A 9191-nucleotide genomic window follows, 5' to 3' on the forward strand; every position below is an offset into this window, starting at 1 on the left:
TACACAGCAGGGCTTAAATAGGGAAAAAATATAACTACATAAATAAATACATAAAAAAGTAGAAAAATATGTAACAGAAATAAGTAAAAAAATAATATTAATAACAATCTTTACATGCACATGACTAAGTATGTAATAATAATAATAATAATAATAATAATAATAATAATAATAATAATAATAATAATAATAATATAGCTTAAATCTTAATCTGTCTGGTTACTTAATAAATGGACCTCAATATCAGTGTTAGCGTATCTGTAATTGCCCACAGTATAAAGAAACCAGGCAGGCCAGCCCTTTAGGATCGAACAGATTTAAGCTCCTTGAAGACGTTGAAGAAAGTACTCTCCTCGACTACGCGTATTCTTAAGCAATAACAACGTAATCTGTATTATCCACCCAAGAATACCCGTCACCGAAGAGAGCCTTAAAGAAGGAAGCAATATGCATCTAAAGATAGCGCAAGATCCACAATCATTTGCCAACAGGGACGTTTTGAAAAGATTGATTGAAGATGCCTTTTATCGCAAAGGAAAGGCCCCATCAATGGTTTTTCTGCAAACAGAAATTAACACAATGCATTTTGAAGTAAGGCTTTTAACAGGAATCCACTTTTTTTTGTTTTTGTTCACACACAACATTGTGTGCCAATACTGTATTCTAAATTAACAGGCAATTAAATCAAGGTTACAAAACAGGAAGAAGCCCATGGGAAATGAGCGTACCTGAAGCATCTGCATTCTAAGGGTTCCTTTTCGCAGTAGTCTGTTGAATGTCCATCCATCTAATTTCCATCTCCAGTCCTCAGTTGCAGTGGCTCTCCAGTACATTGGCAGCTATCCAAGAGTACTGAGCAATCCTGGAAAAGTGGTAAAATGGTTAGGGTGAAAACTACGGCCTTTCAAGCTCGCTGTAAAATGACTATTGTCTACCACTGTAACACTGTATATTGGCACAAAAATATGTAATTCTGCAGTATACAGTACATACAATAGGTGGCCATGAGAAGCAGTAGATTAAAGGGATACTGTTAAAATAATGTTTAAAATGACATTTATCACCCATTAAATATGACAATAAATTATTCCTTATTCTTAATCTGATATTTTCTGATATTAAGCAATTGTAATATTAAAAAATGCACAAAAAGCAAATGTAGTTTTTCATATTTCCATTCCAATATATATATATATATATATATATATATATATATATATATATATATATATATATATATATATATATATATATATAAGCCTTTTCAGTATTTTTATAGCAATATTCAAATTGTTGTTTATAATATTTAAAGCTTGTATTTCAGAGCATATTATATATTTAGCTTTATAATGCATTTGTAACCTTTTCAAAACCACTGCACAACATGTAGTATTGTCAGAATCAAGTTGATTAACTTGTGCTGAGTAAAAAAAGATAATTTTCAGGCCAGTTTTACGGTTACTTTCTATGTGATCTTAAAGTATAAAGTATAATTGAACATTAAAGAAGTATCTCAAAGTGTACTGATGGAAGTGGAAACAGAGTCTTTAAAAATGTAAAAAAAAAAAAAACAAATAAATAAATAACGCCAAAACAGAACAATATTTCCCAAACATGAACATGCTGTATGCAGACAAGGATGCAATGAAAATGTTGCAAAGGGGTTAAATTCTCCTTCTTCTGGATGGTGTTTCAATAAACAGTAGCTAAAGGAAATCAATATCTCTTTTTCACTACACCCAAAGTCTTTCCTTATTCAGTACCGTGTAAAAAATGGTAAATGAAGCTTAAAACTGAAGGAGTTTGTATATCATGCATAGTTTCTTAATATATACCTTTTAAGAATCTCTCTTCTGTCAGTGCATATAGACACTGTTGCAGCTGAAAGCTGTCATTTATGAACAAAATGTAACAGTACCACAGCTATATTCTGATCAAGGTATACAGTTAATGTAAAGGTGTTCACTTTCTCCAAATGACCTTAAATATGAAAAGATACACTGCTTAAAAGAATGTAGACATTTAGTAAACAAAATAAATAAATACCAGAAGGCAATGTATATATTTATATAAGAAATATCAAATAAAAGAAATACTATATATGAAGATATAGGTATAGAAAAAGAATGCCAGTGCAGTATATAGATAGTATAGGATTACAGCTACAACATAGATAGATGATTATTTGTACTCAAGACAGCAAACCTGCAAACCAGGCATCCAAATTAGAAAAAAAAATGAAAACCATGCCAAATACAGCCTACATCCACATTAACACAAACTGTAGCCAATTCGAAACAAAATACTTGAAGATTTCGAAAAACTAAGCTTACCAAAAACTGAGTCCCAATGTGCTCACCATGCAGGGTAGACAGCTCATTCCTGAGAGGTGCGCTCCAGCACAGCAGCTGCACTGAAGCACTGAGTACAACAAAAGCTCTAGTGCATCACAGCCAAACCAGACTGAACTACTTACTATAACACCATTTCCTGTGAGACCACTGCCTCTGAGTGCATAGACAAACCCCCTCCAGGCTATGGTATCTCCTCAAAAATGGCTGTCAACAATACTAATAATCAAGGCAAACTAAGTCTTATTTTAGGTGTGTTTTTTTTTTTTTTTGGTTCAATAGTATTAATGGTGAAATAGTCTATGCTTCATTTGAAATAATGCCTTTTAATTCCTATGTTCCATTCTGGTAAAAGTTGCTTCAGATCTATTATTCATACATTTCATTTCATACTATATTCCTGATAGGTTGCAGTTGGTACCTGCTATGTACCATTGTGAACTGAATGAACATAAAACAGCTTTTCTTCTTTTTTAGTATTACATTTTTTTGTCTTGAATATCTGTGAATGAATCTGTGCTTTCCCTGTTCTGTCGTGTCGAATCCCACCCCACCCCTCCTCCAAAAAAATCAATACATTGCTTTTAATGAACTGCAACAACATAGAAACTTTAAAAGCCTGTGATCGCCATTTACTTGCACGAATAGATTGAAAATATTAAAACAGTACTGTAGTCAACACAACTCAAGAAATCCTAGGTGAAGCAACTTGACAATGATATGATTACAAAAACCAGCATAACTCTATCTACTGCCCAGTAGTCAGAAACATGCATTTGTATTCATAATACTAATATTACTGGCAAAGAAATAAATAAAAAATAAAAACATTTTCACAAATCCACCTATATTGAAGCAGCTTACCCTTTCAATCCAGGTTTAAAGGCAACCTCCCACTGAGCACAAAGCCAGGGTGTCGTCTGATGTTTGACTGTGATATGCCTTGGATTATAAGGTTGCCTTGCCTCAGTCCTCAGTTGATTTATATGGGTTACTGTGCTAATAAACCCAAGAAAAGGATATCGGTACAGTCTGCAGGCGTTGCCCACATGCTCTGTGCAAAAGACTGGCTGCGGCTTCAATAGTCCTGGACACTATAGCAGTCAGCTTCTGAATCTGCAGGTAAAAACAACCACACAGGTTTTCAACAAAAGGATAAAAATGTTCTAATCTTAGCCAGTTGTTGATTTCCACTGCAATTGAACTAAATAAAAGAGATAGAGATAGGAAGAGAGAGAGAGAGTAAATCAGCTACAAGGCTAGCTCAGGACTGTCTTTCTTTTACCCAGAGAAAGAGAAAGAATAATTAGATTTGAGCTGCACACGGTTACAAAAAGCAGTGAGTCGTGGATCCCAAGCAAGCTAATGGTGGATTAATTGAGGAAGATCTGACGTGCTTGCTTCATAGTCTCATATTCATGACTTCCCAAAGGGAAAAGGCCAGTGCCTAATGGGACCTTTGTTAATATACAATCAAAAAGCTGCTATCATGAAAATGGCAATGTGTTCGTTGCCTCTGTCCCTGATCACCAACATATGTTGACTGAAGCTGTTTAGTTGGTTATAAAAAAAAAATACAATTTTCTCTTAGAGTCGTAAAGACCCCCATTATCTCTCCTTATGGAAAAAAAAGTAAAATTTTACATGCTTTCTTCAGCTACTGTGCAATGTGGTTAAAGATCATTTTAGAATCAAGTGTTCCGTATAAGATACAAAAGTAAGAAATATTCCTCCGTGAAAAATTCCTTCCCCAGCATTTGAAAGACACCAGAGAATTTCCTCTGAGAGCCCAAATGCAACTCGTTTCAGACTGACGCAAGGTCGTTTTAATGCCAAGAACCCTTTTAACTTCCCGCAATGGGCATGACTTTTGAAACTGACATTTTCAATTACAAAGACCTAAAATGATTTGAAGGAAAAAAAAAAATAATCTTTGTACTGCTCTGAATGATTGTTGTCTTAAGATCAGAGACAATCACTCATGAAGATACATCTGAATGACAATGGAATACATCTTTAAAAAAAAAAAAACCTCTTCACTTAACATTATATATTATATACATTTTATAAAGACAAAATAAAAAATCTTTTGATTGCATTTTTTTTTTTTTTTTAAATATGCGTCAAAATTAAGTAATCTGAATTTAATCTGAAAATTTGCAACTATTCTGTGTTTTAGGTGAACACTGACTTCACTTGATGAAGGCGCTGTTCATAGCAGTAGTGCTGAAATCCATCAATATTGCATATAACAGACCAAGAATAGTGTATAACCATCAGAACTGTTTTTCTTTATAACAAAAGGCTAAACACATATTAAATAATAGTCAACTCTTTTCTTGCAGTGCAAACAATATTCATTACATTTTTTTTTTTTTTTTTTACCATAGCAATATTCTGATCAGCCGCAAGGCCATGATTCAAATGGGATAATCTGTTGGACCACATAGTTATTGATTAATTATATACATATATTATTTATTAAAGCATTTCAAAGCTGTACCGAGTGATTGACATGAACAGATCCAGTTCAAAGCAGGGGGTTATTTATACTTTCCAATATATAAATGTTAGTTTAGATTTATTTTTACATTTCTTTAAAAGAAATCTTGGGGGTTAAGAAGAGCTACTTTCTTGTAGTGACCCCTGGGCAACATCTCTGATGGCAAAAATCTCTTCAAATTGAATTTGCCATGCAATGCTTAAGCAATGCAATGTTGGGCTTGGTTAGTACTTGGATGGGAGACCACCTGGGAATACTGAGTGCTGTAGACTGCATGTTAAGCTCATATGAATATATATATATATATATAAAGAAATCTCAAGAGAAGGATTGATCTTTTGTAAACCTAGAAATGCTGTTAAATATGTATATTTTATGGTAAATTAGAAAAATAAACCCTTCTCTTGTCAATTATTGACTGTCAATATAAAATAGAGAGGACAAAGAGATAGTTCTTGCTTATGCAGCCTTATCTCTATTATGCAGCTGTCTACTGCCCCCTACAGTTAGTGATGTTTTTTTTTTTTCAATTTCCGTGATCTATTGTTTTACATGTGTTACATGAAATTTGCCTCAGTTCAACACAGCTGCCACTTATGACCATTCAGCAACATGACTGGTGTACCTTTACTTTCTTCATCATGTAGTTAATGTAAATGTAATGAGCGCGGATTAACATAGCTAATACAGTACAGTAGCTTTCCATTGTAGCGTCATTGACCTGATACTAACATACTTATCATAATGATGCACAATAGCCTGAACAGTTATATTACTGCATTGGTTCTATCTGTTGTGAACAGAAATTGCAAAGGACTAAGCTGGATGTCAGCCGTTCGCAGAGCTTGATGAAAGCAGCCACTTCAATGATTAAAGTAACGGGTCATTTTTAATATAGTAAAGATTCAGTATTTCCCTGTTTAGATTTATTTTTTAGCTTAGTAGCTGTTTTGTTTGTAACCCCCTCCAAAAAAAAATGCAATGGATATCATTTGAGCACAGAAATACCTTGTCCAATAAAACATTTCTCTAGCATGCCTGGACTATACTGGGTTAAATCTAATTTCTTCACACACTCTCTTTGTTTGCTTGCTCTGAATGTAATAATTGAAATCGACTTTTCAGAGCACAGCCTGTGATGCATTAATTGGTCTTTATTGAGGATGATGGCTGTACATTTGTGTTGAGTGGTGTAACCCTAGATATTCCGGGCAGGCTGGCGTCATTGCCTCTGCAGTAATCTGTCACTGAAGTTCTGAAGAAACGGGGGGGGGGGGGGGGGGGTTCAATCAATAATATGCTAAATATTGAATAATTTTTCTGGATCCCTTCAATTAGTCTAAAGATGCCAGGGACTTCCAGCAAGATCATTCAGGTTTAGAGAGCATGAAAAAAAAAAGCACCCACCAGTAATTCATACTCTAATTCTCCCCTTGCCAAATATCTAAATCAAGGATTGATCTGTGATAAAGCAACATGGCATCATTCAAAGGGTTATGAACTGATTATTATAGTACCAATAGGAACAACAGTAGTAAGATCAACATGGATTTTTAGCTAAAACAAAGCTCTTCTGTGTAATAAGGAGGCTTTATGCCCCATGCTATTTTATTGATTGAAATGCATTTACTGAGTTCAAATTATAAGAAACTATTTTAAGAAGACACGCATACCAGCTGATGCCTTTGTGACAAAACCATTGAATGTTTTCTGAAGTTTTACCTCTGAATTACCTCTGAAGTACCTTGAAGTAATTCCAATACAGTACATTTTTTTCCTCAACACCTTGCGTAACTCCTGTTTGTCTGCCGTGGAATATAGTGCCCTTTTAACCCATGGTTTGTAATTGTTCACAGGTGGAATGAGGTGTCAGCTGTTCAATGATAAATCGTGGATGAGCTAATGTAATCACTGGGATAATTTTTTTTATTAGATTTTTTTTTATTGACTTGTCTTATTTTTAGAGACATTGTAAAATTCAGACATTAATCAAAATTAACATCAAAAACAGAAACCATGGGTGTTATTACATAATGCATATACTACAAGAACACAGCATGCCACTTGATTGTGAATACAAAATAATCAGTGTATATTAAATCCACGTTACAAGTATTACAAATCAATATTGATGCCTTATGTGATTCCTAGATTTACTGGTGTTAGTAGTGATATTAATTATTAATAACAAACCATGTACACAGATATGCAGTACACAGATTAATATAAAAACGAACAACCCAATTGTTAATACATAATATACTGGGGGAAAAAAATGATCTTTAAGGGCTTGGTTTCTGTAGATCATACATTTTTAAACTGTTAACTGCTAACACTGTGCACACAATAATTGATTATTGAGTTGGTCTTGCTGCAAGTTGTTTGACTGCACTGCCGTAATTAGACAGAACGCTGGGGCCCCCTTCTGGTCAGGCAGGAAGTAGCACACAAACGAAATCCAGCCACACACAGGGCTTCCGACAGTCTCATACCCACATCATGGCCTAGCAGGATGGAAAGAATAATTTTTAGCATTCCATTAGAATACATTCTGTTATACAGTATTAAACAAATGTGACTCTCTGCCGTTCATTTGAAGTGTTAATGATGTTAATTACAGTGCGTTACTTCATATGCATGTTCGAACAGTGCATAAAGACTCAACTTGTTGCGAGCATTTCCACAATAACAATCAGTCAACAACCATGAGACTGTCAGTTTATTCAAAATATTTTATTTCCAACTTCAGTATATGTAACTCAAAAAAGTGGACCCTTTTAATAAATAAAACTGCCACACATTGTTCAGCAATGACCCTATTACAGTAATCCAATCTTAAATAATAATTCAACTGTCAATGTTGCAAAGCTAGTTAATAACTGAGAATTAACTTTGAAACTCTTACAAGTGGTTTATTCTTACTGGTTAAACAGTGTTTTACTTTCCCAAAAACTGGCAAGAATTGTGCCCAACAGTAAAACAATCTGATAAACAATTTCTTAGCTGACAGAAATTGCCCTAATAAGGTATTTATTGCAGTGCAGATTTTGGTAGACTACTGTTATAGATGGTACTGTCCTCAATTCCTTACAGTGAAAAAGAACACACGCGCACACACACACACACACACACACACACACACACACACACACACACACACACACATATATATATATTCTGGGCAACATTTTCAGAAGTTTGCTATGCCAAAAGTAATAGTAATATTTTAAATTGATTCATTAAGTGATTTAGCATTTTTTTTTTAATGGGTTACCTTTTAAATCATCTATATTATTTATACATTTTCACATAACAAACAACGTAAGTATGCAATGAGTGCTGCTAGAATCCATAGGCCTGTGTGTTCTGTTAGTGATAAGCTGAATTGGCTTTCGTGCATAGGCACCTATATCAAACCCCTGATGGTTTTCCCTTGTAGCTTTCAACATGGACAAACACAGACACTGTCATTTAAGTATGATAATTCCTTGGAAAAAGGATAATTAATAGACACCCTCTACTTAAGTTTGCAAGTAGTAGCTCATTATTATTAACATATCGTAATGAATCATCCGAACGAAACTCATAAAACCTTAACAAGATCTGCTGTTTACCTGTTAGCTATATGAACCAACTGTAGTAACGAATGGTCGTATATCACAGCATTTTTAATAAAATCCATCATGTTATAAATTATTTACTTAGTCTTATGGTTGGATTCGTAGACTCAAATAACATTAAGTAGTTTAAGATTAGTGCTATATCGGGGTCAGTGAAACCAGAAGCAAATTTTAAATGGACAATCCTCAAATATACAAACAATCAGCTAACAAATCCTCAAATATACGAACAGTCAGCTAACAAACTCACCTTTGGTGCATTCTTCGCCTAACAAAAAGCACCTTTCTAGTATGCAGTCTACAACATGAACACAAAAAAGAGACCAAAATGTTGTACAAATGTGTTTTTTTTTTTTGTTATTACAATTCTGTAAAAAAAAAAAAAGAATGGAATAAAAAGCTGTTTCCACTTACCACTGAGCTCAATGTGTAGAACTTCTTCACTTCTGAACGGTATTGATTTCTTTGTGAAAAATGCTAGAACAGTTATGTATGTTATTGTTGTACCTTTGAGCAGACTAATCAAAAGTTAGTAGGAAGTATAGAGTGTTGCCCCTTGATTGGCAATACTAACCTAAATTACTCCCTAGTACATTTCAATCTGTTGATTTACAAATCCCATTGTTAAACAAATAAATTAAAAATGCATTATATATATATATAATATATATATATATATATATATATATATATATATATATATATATATATATATAT

At 33.7% G+C, this 9191-nt stretch overlaps 1 long non-coding RNA gene across 2 annotated transcripts; it reads right to left on the reverse strand.

The window, feature by feature from the left end:
* Positions 1–206: 206 nt before the first annotated feature.
* Positions 207–3426, reverse strand: LOC121326643. Of its 2 annotated transcripts, none has more exons than XR_005951491.1 (3): positions 3216–3426; positions 729–862; positions 207–558 (listed from the first exon to the last, which is right to left on the reverse strand). It is a non-coding gene; the product is annotated as an uncharacterized LOC121326643 (long non-coding RNA). The 2 variants fall into 2 exon arrangements; XR_005951490.1 differs by lacking the exon at positions 3216–3426 and adding an exon at positions 2334–2419.
* Between the last annotated feature and the right edge of the window lie 5765 nt (positions 3427–9191).

Source organism: Polyodon spathula, chromosome 14 (genome assembly GCF_017654505.1).
Source record: "Polyodon spathula isolate WHYD16114869_AA chromosome 14, ASM1765450v1, whole genome shotgun sequence".
Classification (NCBI taxonomy): domain Eukaryota; kingdom Metazoa; phylum Chordata; class Actinopteri; order Acipenseriformes; family Polyodontidae; genus Polyodon; species Polyodon spathula.